Raw genomic sequence first — 15,510 nt, 5'->3', positions numbered from 1 at the left:
ACCACTATCACTGTTAATGATTTAAAATAATAATAACTTTTCATTTTGCATAAATACATAATACATAACAAAGACAGGTTCACAGGCCATAAGTAAAATACACTGAAAAGGAGAATAACACTGATAACATAAAGGATAAGCATAAGATTTCAAAGAATCAGTACCAGATACAGAGAGGAGTAATTTCTTAAATCATAATGAAATTAGGTTAACACACAAATATGTTGCAATTCTTATAACAACAGGTCAGTATTCTATTATTTTGCATTAAATAATGAGAACTGCAATTAAATAAGTAAATAGAGAGTTTATTAATAATACTTTATTAATTATAAAGTTAAATAATAATAATAAGATAGAAGGGGTGGAGCAGTCATGCTTCTTATAAAAAGCATGTCCGAGTGCAAAAAGAGCTTTTGCTGAGTCTGAAGTTATGTCTGCCTGCATAGAATCTGTGGTGTAAGTTAGTTGGGAACAATGGGAGTAGGAGTAATCTACAGACCAGAAGATTGTAAAGAATATGATGCGAGTCTTTATAAGCAAATGGAATGGGCAAGCAAGCGTGAATGTCTTATTATGGGTGACTTTAATTTGCCCCAGATTGAATGGAATAAGTGGGAGGGAAACTAACAATGGGGGAAAGCTTTTTTTTTTAATAAACTAGATGATTATTATTTGTATGAGCATGATAGAGAAAGTACCAGTGGCGAGAATATTCTTGACATTATTATTAATAACAAATTAGATGACATCACAGGGCTTAAAATACGGGAACCACTGTCAGGAAGTGATCATGCAATCGTCAGTTGGAAGATGAAGAAAGGTGTTGCAGTAGTTAAAAGTAAAGGCATGGGTTTGAACTTCAGAAGAGGGGACTTCGACAGTTTAAGCACTATACGACATCTGTGAATCGGGCAGATTGCCGAGGGATGGCAAATACATTTGAATTATGAAATACTTTTAAAGCAAAAATCACAGAAGCCATGAATACATACATACCTTTAAGAAAATATTGCAGGAGAAGGATGCCAAAATGGATGACTGCAGAGCTGACTGGACAAACAGAGCAAAAAGAAAGATAGCATGGGATAGTTACAGAGCGATAAAAAGTACCGAAGCCTACAACAGGTACAAGTTGATCTGTAATAGTACCAAGGCTGCATATGAGAAAGCATTGGCTAAGAGAGCAAAGAATTATGACAAGGAGTTTTTCATGTATGTGAATGCAAGGAAGAAATCAGATTGGACCCTTATGCACTGGGTGTGAGAAAGTCTAAGACAATCCAGCTGATGTTGCAGATGAATTGAATAGGTACTTTGCATTGGTCTTTACTGATGAAAGACCCTTCATGCTGAGAAGAGGCTGTGCAAGTGAGGTGAAGCCATATGAAATTAGTGATGTCATAATTACAGGTGAGTGTTCATTAGAAAAGGTTTTGAGAATAAAGGCAAGTAAGGCTCCCGGGGTTGATGGCATAGACCTAATAGTCTTGAGGAAGAGCACAAGGGAGTGTACTGAACCATTGAGGTTAATCATGAGGGCATCTTTGGACTCAGATTCCTTTGGATTGGAGGAGTGCCAATGTATTGCCAATACACAAAAGCGGTTCCAGGAGTGAAGTTGGTAACCAGGCTAGCCAGTCTGGTAATTACAGACTGGCTAGCCTGACTTCAGTGATAGGAAAAATTTTAGAGGCAATGATTAAGAGTGCAATCCAGGTTTAGATAGATATGGCATTCTGAAGGACATACAACATGGCTTTGTTAGGGGTAAATCATGCTTAACTAACTTAGTAGGCTGTTTTGACACAGTTACTCATGAGCTGTACATACAGAACAATTTTGATATAGTTTACAGGTGACCCCCCGCTTCACGCTGATAATTCGTTCCCGAAAAACAGAGCACTAAGTGAGCCCCGTATTCCCATAATGTAACATATGTATTTGTGAGTTGCAGTCTATGCCGTAGGATATTTCCTAATCAATAATAAATGGTAGCAAAAAGACGCTGTTGTTGTTGTTGTTTGGTTTTTAGGAGCATTAGCAACCATATTGCTCCAGGAATATGCGGTGGTCATTCCCTTGACCTTTCCACATCCTCCGTATTTGGTGGTGACGAGCTCGAACCCCGGTCTAATCAAGAAGCATGTGCTATGCACTGCTGCTCCTTCCCACCTGGCTACGGAGGCACTCTCGAACGAGCGAAAAGACGCACAAATGTCGGTAAAAATATTTAATATTAAAAATTTGTACGTATAAAATATTCACCATTACATACATATATAATTATGTAGTCAGTAACTACATTACATATCAAAATTAAACTTAAAGTCATGAATTTATTAATGGATGGTTCTGGGCTGTTTAGTTTTCATAACTTTGGTCAATTTTGTGTTGTACTTTGGCCATCTTCCTAGTAAAGTAAAAGGGGTTTTACTTTAAAATCCCCACAGTGTTACCACCCAACAATAAAGTCAACCGATCCTTCGCCACTTTTGAAGCCTGGCATGTTTTTTTTTCTTCTTCTTTCAATATGAAACTTCTTTTAGGCATTCGTTTCCAAAAAAGTCCTGTTTCATCTATGTTAAAAACTTGTTGAGAAGTTTAACATTACTCTTCAATAATTTTTAGAAGTTCTTTTTTGAAAGTTTCAGCTCCTTCTTGATCTGCATTTGCGGCTTCTCCCTGAATTTTAAATCTATCTTACCAGCCTTTACTAGCTTTAAAAGGCTCCACATTTTTTTTTTAAGGTGAGCTTTCTTCAGACCATCATATAGGCTAATCGCTTTTCCTTTAATAATATTTAACTTAACAGAATTGTGTGTTGGATATTATCTTCAATAAAATTATTTAGAAGTCTCTCCATTTCAATCCTAACAGCCGGCCTAGCCCTAGTTGCTTGCAGTGGAACAGCTGTCTTTCCCACTGCTAAAATTAATTCTTTATTTTTTATAATTGTTCTTACAGTTGAACCTGCCAGTCCTAAATTACTGCACACACCCACTTGTCATTGAACAGAATCGATTCACTTCAAAACATATAATTTAATTTTCAAATTCAGTACTTTTCTTATCTTGGTAGGCTTCGTACTGTGTCGAGACGTTGTTCCTTTTTAATTCTTATCCGTCATTATTAATCTTCGAAAATGTAACTGCATTGCATTAATTATGATACAATGTTCAAGTAAACTGTCCATTACTGACAATATCTAACACTGTACCGAGTGATGACTAGACTTCGGATAAATGCATATAACGCAAATCTTACAAGCAATATACTTGATCATTTTTAAAAATGTTGATCGTACCAAGTCACCATAGTGCAATTAAATTAGCGTGGGAGAAAATTTCGCAAGTCAGTGTGGGAAACTTTGCTATTCATTTTCAAGCTATTGACTACATCAGATGAAATGTTTTCATTAAACATGCCGAAAATTCAATCTGTACATGGGTAGTTAGTTAGTTAGTTATTTGGTTTTTAGGAGCATTAGCAACTAAGGCCATATTGCTCCGGGATATGCGGTGGTCATTCCCTGACCTTTCCGCATCCTCCGTATTTGGTGGTGACGGGCTCTAACCCCGGTCTAACCAAGAAGCGTGTGCGCACACACTGCTGCTCCTTCCCACCTGGCTACGGAGGTGCCTGTACATGGGTAAAAGAGCATTATAGTGAGTTGTGACAGCGTTAGAATGAAATATGGGTTATAATATAAAAACAGCATTATAGCAAATCAGCATAAAGAGAACTGCATTATAATGAGGCCTGCTGTATTTGGATCAGTCCCTCATGAGAGTGTAAGCTTGAACAGGTTAGGATTATTGGTAAGATTCTAAGATGGATTGCTGGGTGGCTGCAGAGCACAAGGTAGAGGGTTGTGATTAATGGATATTCTTTAGATTGGTGTAACATTGGGAGTGGGGGGGGACCCTCAAGGACTGGTCCTTGGACTATTGTTTCTCATTTTCATAAATGACATTGACGAAGGGATAGAAGGCGTGATGTCAAAATTTGCAGATGACATAAAGATTGGTAGAGTTGTTAATGATTACTGCTGAGCAGCGCTCCTTCAAGATGACTTGAACAGACTTCATAGATGGCAGCTATGTTTTAATGCTGCTAAATTCAAGGTCTTATACTTGGGGAATAGCAACCCACAAATAAATTATACATTTGGTTGGACTGAATTAAAAATAGTGGAGGAGGAAAGGGATCTGGGAGTTACAATATGGACAGATATGAAGTTTTCTGAACAGTGTAAACAGGCAGCAGCCAGGAAAGCGCATGGTGTCCTATCGATGATTTATCAAACGTTATCCTCTAAAGACAGAGAGGTCATAATCTCACTGTATAAGACAATCGTAAGACCACATTTGGAATACTGTGTTCAAGCATGGAGACCTCATCTGAAAAAACGTAAACTTGAAAGGGTCCAAAGACGAGCAACTTGAATGATGAGATCAACAAAAGGAGGATGTATGAGGAAAGACTTTGATTATGTGACTTGGCAGCCACGCACCTTAGAGGTGACCTGATTGAGGTTTACAAGGCTCTGAGAGGGATTAGTAAAATGAATGAAGGTGTAATTCTCACTGTCATAAAGAATTCCAGAACTCGGGATCATAAATTCAAATTACAGGTTTTGAGTTTTAGATTAGATTGTAGGAAGTTTTCTTTTAGCAGGTGAGCCATTGATAGGTGGAACAAGCAGTCCTCACAGGTAATTGAAGCTGACAGTTTGAATAAATTCAAAGGTCAACTGGAGAGTTACTTGTGTGAAGAGGGAAGCATATAATTTGCATTTCTTATCTACTTGTTTTTTATTTATTTACTTTTTGTTGTTTTTTTGCCATTGTAGTGTATACATTGTACTGTGATAGAGTACACTAGTAAAAAATTCAGAGTTACAGGGCTCAATAACTTCCACGATTTTTTAATATATTAAAAAAGTAAGAGATTACCTCAATCTTTTTCATGGAATGCTTCCAGTCAATTCTCTCCCAAATGTGATGAATAAAATAAGATGAAAAAAACGAATAAATGAATTCTCTCACTCATAGAGATACGACCAAATCCGATGCGCAACAGAATCGAAAGCTGAGAGCCCCAACCCCGAAACACATCAAACCACTGCAGCAAGACCATGAGTGCGAGAAGACCATGAGTGTCAGAATAAGTAGTTAAAACTGCTTCCGATAATAAATAATTAAAATTACTATTAAAATCACAATTAAAAAGATTAAAAACATGATTAAAAATTAAAAGAATTAAAAGTTAATTTGGAAAAATACTCAAATTAAATGAAATGCACGCTGTTACCCTTCCTTAAGCAGACCACGCTTTTCGGTTGATCACCATGTTCACAGGACGGGAATATCGCGAAGTGTTTGTGTATATTTGACTCTGAACTAGAGAGATTATTTATATTGGCACATGTGCAAAAAAAGACCAAAAATCCGAAATGAGGTAAGGCCGTCGCACATTGATAGAATTTTCGTGTAGTTTCATTTCAAGCGTTTCAGCAATCAATAATTTTATGTAATTGTGTTGTATATTTAAAATTACTGCTTCATTGAATAGGAATACGTGACCATCATTGACTGCACGAAAGGCCAACTCTGACGCGTTTGTGCATGACGTGCAGACGGAAGCAGCATGTTGCTTGAACGTAAATCTAAAGTACGAGTGGATTCCTCATACGATGAATCACACTGAATACATGAAATCTTGTACACAAGATCATTTACCTGAGCCGAGCAAGAAGGAAGAATTGTGTGATTTTTTAATATATTATGGAGCTTCTGTATGGGCCTGGCTATAATTTTGAATTCAGTATTTCTAAAGAGTTTATTAAGCTGCCTGTACCATTGTTTGACATACGGTATGGAAATAAAGTGTGTTTTATTGGTTTTATTAATGGGTAACATATTTGCTGTTTTATTTTTAGCCTGTAACCTAATTTGATTTATAACAGAGTGAGGATAGCCTCTATTTAAAAATCTGTCGGTTAGTGTAACAATGTCTAAGTGTAAGGTGGGTTCAGACGTGGAATATTTGTAAACGTTAAAAAACTAGTTAAATATAATGGATCTCTTATACTGAATGGATGATAACTCCGGTAATGCAGGTACATCCCCGAATTGGTGGGTTTTCGATAAATGTGTAATTGGCAAGATTGTATTTTTTGCATGTCACGTGTGAGAGTAAAATTTTAAGAAATTCAGGGCTTTTGTTTCTATCTGTTCCTCCTCCAATGTAAAATGTAGTCTCGTGTGAATGTTATTGAATACCCGTAGAATGTCCTGAGTGGTGTTGTGATCTGTTATAACAAGTATATCATCAATATATCTCTCATAGTAAGTAATGCGGGAGAGAAACGGTGTTAAATGAATGTCCTCGATATTGGCAAGATAGATTTCTGCTATAAGACTGCTCAGGTTCAAACCCATCCGTAAACAGAAAACCTGTTTGTATATAGTCTCTTTAAATGCGAAATAGTTAGCTTCAAGAAGAGGCTTGATTAATTTAAAAATTTCTTTTTTGGGTAATTTAGTGTGATTTATTGCGATAGAATCTTTGTTTAACAGTTCCCAAACTACATCGAGAGCACAGTCCACATTTACATTGGTGTACAAAGAGGTAACATCTAACGAAAATAATTTATCATGAATGCCAAGAGTAATATCTTTAATACTATTAAATAAGTGATTAAATGAAAAGTGAAAAAATTAAATAAATAATTTTTTATGCCAAACCTTATCAACTGTCTAAATGGTTTAATGATGTTGTATAAGTGAGCCGCTAAGTGTGAAACCATTTAGACAGTTGATAAGGTTTGGCATAAAAAATTATGACACTTCATTTGGCCCTGTGGAGGCAGACCAGGTACACCCAATATAGTTATATTTACTCCTGCAGGTCCAGCCACCTAATTTCCTGAGATTTCAGTGGCTAGGACCTAAAAAAAAAAAAAACAAAAGTTACTATAATTTGCACTGAAAGGGGGTACGCCGAATGGTAATAGGGTTGTTGCATGGTTGACTTAAGGTTTTGAGTGTGGGTTTGGAATAATTTTGGTTTCATTAGATGTAGTTGCAATGTTAGAGAGAGAAGGTGGGGAGACTGAAGATTGGGGGGGGTAAGACAGAGGTGGGTCAATAGAGAAAGCAACCCCAGATGGTCAGTGAAGCATGCCCATGCCCTACCAGAGGGAAGAAAATGGAGTGGTGAGGAGGGGGGGAGACAATAGACTTCTCCTCATCGCCCAACGCAAGAAGTAGGAAGAAAGTACCGCGCAAGAGTGCACTGGTATAGGGAGGCTGTGACCTTGGCAGCAAGCCACAACAATAGTCATGTCCAATGTGTTTCTCTCAGAGGTAACAGCTGCTGGTGTCAGGTTCAGGAGATGTGTAGAGTCAAGTCTGATTGGTGATCACAGGCGTCTTCTGCCACAGAGGGATCTTGAGACAGGTGAGCAATGGATTGTGTCGTGTCCGGTCCTGGTCCTGTTGCAGAAGGTTCTTAGTGTGGTTAGCTCAACCTTTCTGTTTGAATGTTTCTGTTCAATTAGGTTGAGTTGTTTCATTCAATTACTGGCTTTAATTGTGATGAATAGCAATAAGTGTCCTCCGTCTAGAAAACACCTCTTGCGCAAACTTGGTGAAGGCCAGGAACTCCTCCCTCAAGTCTAGAAGGTGATGCTCCAGTCCTGCTGGTAGATATGCGAGTTCCGTCATAAGTCGATAGCGGTGGTCCTCATAATGGTCGCAGCTGTACATAATGTGGGACCATGTTTCTGTCTCTCCACATGTGCAGGGGGGGGGGTCTTCCGTTATTCGAAAACAGGTTAATTTGCTGTTGAAGGCACCATGGCCCATCTAGAGAAACATTGTAGACCTGGGTGGAACCAAGAGGGGGCTCTAGGATACACACATCTGACTATAAACACCATAAAAGTGAGACTATATAAAAAATAAAAGCATTAAAAACTTAGTATAAAGAAATAATTTTTTTTAAAAAAATACACAGTTAAAACAATAAACCACAAGAAGCTTTCAGTGTTGTGCCAACTCAACCGAGAAACACAATAATGAGTCAATACATTGTGCATAGCTTTACACATGCGCAGAAATCATCTGGTGTGGATCATGGATGGCAAAAATTAAGGAACACAAGAAAGGGGTGGAGATAAAAAAAAAAAAAAAAAAGCATTAATCTACCAACCCAGTGTGGCATATATTAGTTATGTTATTAGTTTGCCATCTCTTGTCACACCATAAAACAACGGCCTCCATAATAGGATGTATGTGAGTTCCATCACTGCAGTTAATGGTGTAACCAGCTACACCTATGTGAAGAGCTTCCATCCATGAGAAATGAGCACAGTACAAAACCTAAACATTTTACATCCCACCTTCTGTTCTTTACTCTTTGCTGTCTTATGTTTCTACTAATGCTAATCTACAATAGATCAGCATTAGTAGAGGCATATGATGCAAAAAATTTAATTAAGTTTTCAACCTCTACTACAACAGATGGAAGTTTGGTCCAAATATCAACCATCTGCTGGCTAAAGGCAAATTTCTGCACATCTATTCTATAGCTATCTTTCCTCAATTTGAATTTATGTCCCCTCAGGTGAGTAATCTGAGCAAAAGGAAGAATCCCATCAGGATTGAGTTTGTTCAAACCATTCAAGGCCTTATACACCTTAATTAGATCACCTTGCAGATGATGCCTAGTCTCCAAACACTGCAAGATGTATGCATTATATGTAAGGCTATATATAATATATTGATTCCTTGTTGTGTTTCTTGGTTAAATTGATAAAGAGGCAAATGCCTTAAAAGCTTCTCATGGTATATCATTTTACCTAGTTTTATCTGATTGCTGTGTATTTTATTTTATTTTATTTCTTTATGCAAAGTTTTTAGAACTTTTATTTTCATATACTCTCACTTTTATGGTGTAGATTTTATTTATTTATATATTTAAAATTTTCGATTAAAGTTTATTTTAAGTTTGTCAGGGGGAGGATAAAAATGAAATATTTTTTTAATATGATATACCCCTGGTGCCCAGGGCTTCTTTTCTAACAAACTTGAAATTGTATGGCAGATAAATGAGAATATCTTTAATTCTTTTAAGAATGTTTCCCTAAGAAAACTGACATGGGAATGGGAATTTGCAGGATTATTTCAGAATCCAGGACCTAAAGGAAGAAAGATGTTTTAAATTAGAGGGGCTCTGTCCCTCTAATTTAAAATGAGAGGATAGTAAAGTGAAGGAATGTGAAATTTTCAGTTATAAACAATTCCACAGAGGCCATAAATTCAAATCAAAGTAAAAAAGATTTAGATTGGTTGTAAAAAGCTTTCTTTTAGCTAGTATCAGCAGCACTCTTTCAGAATAACTTGGAAAAGTGGCAGATGTGTTTTCTAAAATGCAAGATTTTACTCTTAGGGAATAGCAACCACAAAATAACTTATACACTTGTTGGTGTTGAATTAAAAAGAGTAGAGGAAGAAAGGGATTAGGGGGTTATCATAGAGGCATTAAGCTCTCTACACAGTATAGATAATCATCGATGGATTTTTGGCTACTGTAAAGGGATAACTATTTTTAATTTTTATCATATTCTTTGTTAATTAACATAGTACATTGTGTTTTAGAGAGATATTAAATAGGTTTAGTAGCATTCATTAGCTTCTTATTTTGAATTTAACAAGCAATTTTTGGAAGTTACAACTCCCAGTGTTGCTGCCAATATTGTTGAACTATCCGCAATATATTGTAGTCAATAAGATACAGCAAACGTATATATATCTCGAACTGATTGCATAAGGTATAAAGTAAAACTACACAGTGTAATACAAAGCCCTGTATTAGGAATCTGTTAGCTTAGTATAGTATTATCAATTAATCAAAAATATTAATCTTATTAAATTTCATTGTTAATTAAACTGTATTTAAATGGAAATCATGACCCAGACTAGAGCTGCAAAGCAAAGCTCATAGACTAGCGAGAGTGCTATGACGGGGGAGAAACAAAGGTGGCGATTCTCCAATGCATGTCTCAAAAAATGTGGGAAATGTGAAATGTTTGCTGACCTTTCTAAAACAGGACATGATCTAGCCAAGGAGGATGCTTTTGTGGGTGCTAGATGTCTAGAGTGTCAAAAAATTAGGCGGCAACTCAGCATGCTGATGGGAGGGTTTTTTTTTTTTTTTTTTTTTTGTTAGTTGGTGCATCGGCTTCTGTGGCCATAATGCACTTCCTAAAGTTTTTGCATTTTACTCTGATCCAAACCCGAGGGTGGATTCAAACACGCGACCTTTGGGTTGCCAGGCAGGCACTTTATCCACCCGGCTAGCCTGATCAGCTCTGATGGGCATCTATGAGAGCTTGAGGTGTAGGGTCAATGCCCTCGAAGAAATTAATATGAGGGGCCCATCAAGCTCTCAGCTGCCCAGCACAACAACAGAGTTCACTCTTGTGCATCAGGCAACACAGAGGCAATCTCTAAGTCAGAGTGCGCTGGTCCCAAAGAAACTAGTTATTGTGTGATACTATTGTCAGGGAGATTGGGAATATACAATTCAAGAAGGATAGGTGGAACAGGAGCAGAGTATGTCTGTCAGAGGCAAAAGATGAAGACGTTGTAGAGCAGATATCATCTTTTAAGGGCACAAAAGGTGATATTGTTGTACATGTTAGAACTAATGACATTAAGAGTAAGAGATCTGCAGATTTACTCAACAAGTACAGGTCAATGTTGAAAAAAATTCGGAAGTTAGGGTTGAATGTGAAAGTGTCTGCAATTCTGCCCAGACACGATAGGAGGGAGTATATGATGAGAGCCTTGTCAATCAATTCGGCCCTGGAGAGATTGTGCAAGGCTCAAGCGGTAGAATTTTTTTCAGCCTGGTCACTGCTTGTTGACAGGAGAGTCTGCTTCTACAGGGATGGGGTACATTTAAATAGAAAGGGTGCAAGAAAATTTGCTGATGCTATCAAGGCAGTGTTAGGTGGGTCGGAAAACTGCTGGTTTGGGACTGGTACACAAACTAAAAGGTTAAGAGTGGCTGTAGGCAGAGGCAAAAGTGATTCTTGCACTGCTTCTATTAGAATGAGCAGCAGCCTGGAATGCAAGATAATGGAGACTACTTGTTCCACTGAGAGTCACAGTGGAACAAGTAAATACATGGGCTGTGTTACGGTGACTAAGATTAGGAACAGGTGCATGTATACTTGCATGTACACCAATGCTAGGAGTATAGTAATAAATTTTATGAGCTTGAAGTCTAGTCAAGACATCAAAGGTAGATATTGTTAGAAAATCAGAGACGTGGTGTCACACAGATTAAGCAGTGCAGAATTGGAATTTGGGGAGTACAATGTGTACAGGAAGAATTGACAGGACAGGAAGGGAGAAGGGGTTATGTTGTTAGTTAGGAAACAAAATCTAAGGAAGTGCATCCAGTTGATGTTGGTGGACAATACAGTGTTGAGTCTGTTTGGTGTGAAATAAGCACTGGGAAAGGAAAAATGAGAGTAGGTGTGTGTTATAGCTCTAATGAATCGGATGAGTATAATGAGCAATTGTGCAGAGAAATAGAGTGGGCCAGTAAATGAAAATGTCTTATAATGGGGGATTTTAACTTTCCAGATATTGACTGGAACTTGTGGGTTGATCACTTGCACCCTAGATTTTTGTGGATTTATTGGATGACCGTTTTCTACAACATGTTTGAGAGGAAACCAGAGGGAGTAATACTCTTTATCTGATTATCAGCAGTGATTATTCATGCATTAAGAATTTGCAGATAAAGGAACCACTGGGTGACAGTAATCACAATGTACTGATGTGGGAATTACTTAAAGATGTAACTACCATCAAGGCCAAAGGGAAGAGCTTTTGCTTTCGTAAAGGTAACTACTGGGGCCTCAGACAGTTTTGAAATTCTGTAAAGTGGGATCAACTGATGATGTTACCAATGTCGAATTCTAAATGGGAAGCCTTCAGGAGGCTACAAGGTTTTTCATTCCAACTAAGAAATACTGTTCAAAGTTTAGGCCTAAATGGGTGTCAGATGAATTAATGAGGATCGTGGCAGAGAAGAAAAATGTGTGGGATGTATATAAAGTATCAGGTGGCACAGAAGCCTATGGTAGATATAAACTAGTCTGTAATCATCACAAGGAGGTTAGGCAGGCAAAGGCAGATTACGAGAAATCTTTGGCAAAGAATGCAAAGAAAAACAGCAAAGAGCTCTTTACTTATGTAAATTCTAGAAGGAAAGGGATGAATCAGATTGGAACACTTAATATAGATTGGTTGACTATTGATGATCATGATCAGGTAGCTGATAAACTGAATGAGTATTTTGCAGTATGAACATTCACACATGAGGAGTTATTCAATGAGGGGAGTGCCAGAAGTTTATCACACTCTAACAGGGAGCTAAGTAATTTTGTAATAACTGAAAGCAAAGTGGAGGAGAAATTGTTGAATTTAAACATAAAAAAGGCACCTGGGGTGGACGGGATCTATCCAGTTATATTAAAGGTGGCAGCAAATGAAGTAAGCAAACCCTTAGCCATAATTATGAGAGCTTCCTTGGACTTCAGGGAAGGTCCTCATGGACTGGAGTTGTGCAAATGTATCACCAATTCACAAAGGGGGTTCAAAAGGTGACACAAGTTACTATAGACCTGTTAGTTTAACTTGTGTTCCAGGGAAAATAATGGAATCAGTGATTAAAGAAGCATTGCAGGATCATCTAGAGAAGACTGCAGTAATAGTAAAGACAAGCATGGGTTAGTTAAAGGGAGTTCTTGTCTGACCAATTTGATTGGATACTATGATGAAGCCACAAAGGAACTGAATGCCAAAAATAATTTTGATATCATATACTTGGATTTCAGGAAAGCTTTTGATACTGTTGCACATGGATATTGGAGAGGTATGGCATTAAGGGTAAGTTGCTACAATGGATAAAGGGATGGTTGAGTGGGAGAAGACAGAGATTGTAATCAATGGGCACTGCTTTTTATGGACAAATGTTACTAGTGGAGTTCCCCAGGGTTCAGTGTTGGACCCATTGTTGTTTTGTATATTTATCAATGATATTGATGAAGGTATATCAGGTTTAATGTCCAAGTTTGCAGATGATACAAAGGTTGGCAGGGTTGTTAACGACAGTAAAGACAGTATGCTACTCCAACTGGATCTAGGTAAGTTGGGGAAATGGGCGGAGAAGTGACAACTAAAGTTTAACATTGACAATTGCAAAGTATTGCATATGGATAGCAATAACTGAAACGAAACATACCAACTGTGTGGTACTACACTCAGGGAAGTGGAAAGTGATAAAGACCTGGATGTAATCAAATATGAAATTCGCTGGGCAGTGCAGACGGGCTGCTAGGGCAGGTCATGGAGTCTTGTCGATGTTATATAGGAATTTTGTTAGCAGGGACAGGGAGGTGATTATCCCATTATACAAGGCAATGGTCAGGCCACACCTAGAGTACTGTGTACAGATCTGGAGACCTCATTTTTGGAAGGATGTAGAGTTGCTAGAACGAGTACAAAGAAGGGCAATAATATTGGTGAGGTGAACAAAGGGGTGCTCTTATGAAGAAAGTCTTAAATACTGCAAATTACAGTGCCTAGAGAGTAGGCACCTGAGAGGTGATCTGATTGAGGTGTATAAGGTCTTGAATGGGTTGAGCAAGCTGAATGCTGATGGGATTCTTCCTCTGGCCTGGATTAAGAACCTGCGGGAGCACAGTTTCAAATTGAGGAAAGACAGTTGTAGATTAGATGTGCAGAAATTTGCTTTTAGCCAGCAGGTAATTGATTGGTGGAACAGACTTCCATCTTTTGTTGTGGAAGTTGATAGCCTAAATAAATTTAAGGCTTGAGGCAATTTGGAATGAATGGAGGGTTTTTTTTTTTTTTTTTTTGGCTGATTCTGCATAAGTTTGCTTTCTTGCATTGTATGCCTCTACTAATGCTAATTCTAATGCTAACAAGCAGAAAAGATGGCTCACTGACGATTTAATGAACATCGGCTTGGAGATAGGCTGGCAGCTTGGAAAAATTCAAAGGCCAGCTGAATAAGGTACCTTTCTGAAGAAGGGAAACACATAGGTAGTTTATTTTTTATTTTTATTTTCTTATCTTACTGTATAAGGCAACTGTAAGATCTCCCCAAGTATGGAGACTGCAATCAAAAGAAGGAACCAAGCTTCTTTAAAGGGTCAAAAGATGAACAACTGTCTTGGGGAGATCTGAAAAGTTACCCATATGAGGAAAGACTTCGAATATATGGGATACGGTGCTTGGTAACTATGCACCTAGTTGTGTTCTACAAAGAGGGTGTAGTGAAATGAATGAAAGAAAAGTTTTCACTGTTATAAATTATTCCAGAAGTAAGAGCCATAATTCAAATCACAAGGGAGAAGTTTAGACTGGATTTCAGGAAGTATTCCTTTTACCTAGTAAGTTGTTAATTTCTTAAACACCTAACTCTGCCTCAGTGACTTCAGAAAATATTGTTGCATCTCTTCCGTTCAAGTATAACCATCCTTATAAAAGCAGTTCCTTCTATTAACAAATGCAAGCCATGTAGAGAAAAAAATTTACCCCCATGAACCCTGCACAATATGTACTGGCTAGAGTTGACTGACACAGCTCAGGACATAATCTCCCTCCTATCATGCCCAGGTAAAATTCCAGACACTCATATTAAGTTCTAACTCATAACCATTTCTCAATGTCACCTAATAACTTTGAAATGAGACCTTGGGTGCACAGTTCTTAATATTGCTAGCAGATATGTGTATGAAAATATTATTGTTCCTTAAAATGTGATAATTGTTCTATATAATTAAACTTGGCCACTAGCCGGCCTACCCTGGTCCTATACTACTTTTCATCATTACACAATATATTCCCAATTACAACTTGTTGTGGGATCAATGCCTTCTATCTTTGATGTTCCCTTCCTGCTACCAGCTGCATAAGAGAAAGCTTGGATGCCCAATTTTTTTTTTTTTTTTTTTTTTTATGAGAACCCCAAACACGAGAGGTATTATAACCTATAGTACTTAGTACCGTGCTTGGGTTAGCACGGTACTAAGTACTTGATAAATCATGTGATTTAATTTATTCCTGAGAATTAATCCTTTTCTTCAAGCAGTCAACTTCATCTAACAAAATTCTGGGTTTAAGCTTAATTTCCTTACTCTCCTTGTACCTAGAGCACACAAAGGAATCACCTACTAATATGACCTTCTAGAAACAGCTCTGAATACATACCACAGTCAGTACAACAAAGAAGATGCATAGGAGAATCATCTGCAATAAACTACTGATCAGTCATGCAATTCTGGGTCATAATGTTCTTGCCAGATATAATTTTCACCATAACTAAGGCTAAATTTCTAATTTAAAATTAGAAAATTAAATTTCTAATTAACTATAATTTTGACTATTTACACAT

General features: G+C 37.5%; 1 protein-coding gene across 2 annotated transcripts in view; it reads right to left on the bottom strand.

The window, feature by feature from the left end:
- The window catches only part of LOC150086861 (urocanate hydratase-like), a 379,529-nt gene that overhangs the window by 135,556 nt on the left and 228,463 nt on the right, over positions 1-15,510 (bottom strand). The window lies entirely within an intron of this gene.

The sequence above is a fragment of the Mastigoproctus giganteus genome, chromosome 4, assembly GCF_048544385.1.
Source record: "Mastigoproctus giganteus isolate SK-2022 chromosome 4, ASM4854438v1, whole genome shotgun sequence".
NCBI classification, from domain to species: domain Eukaryota; kingdom Metazoa; phylum Arthropoda; class Arachnida; order Uropygi; family Thelyphonidae; genus Mastigoproctus; species Mastigoproctus giganteus.
The sequence above is the reverse complement of the archived record's forward strand: the minus strand, read 5'-3'. Positions and strand labels throughout refer to the sequence as shown.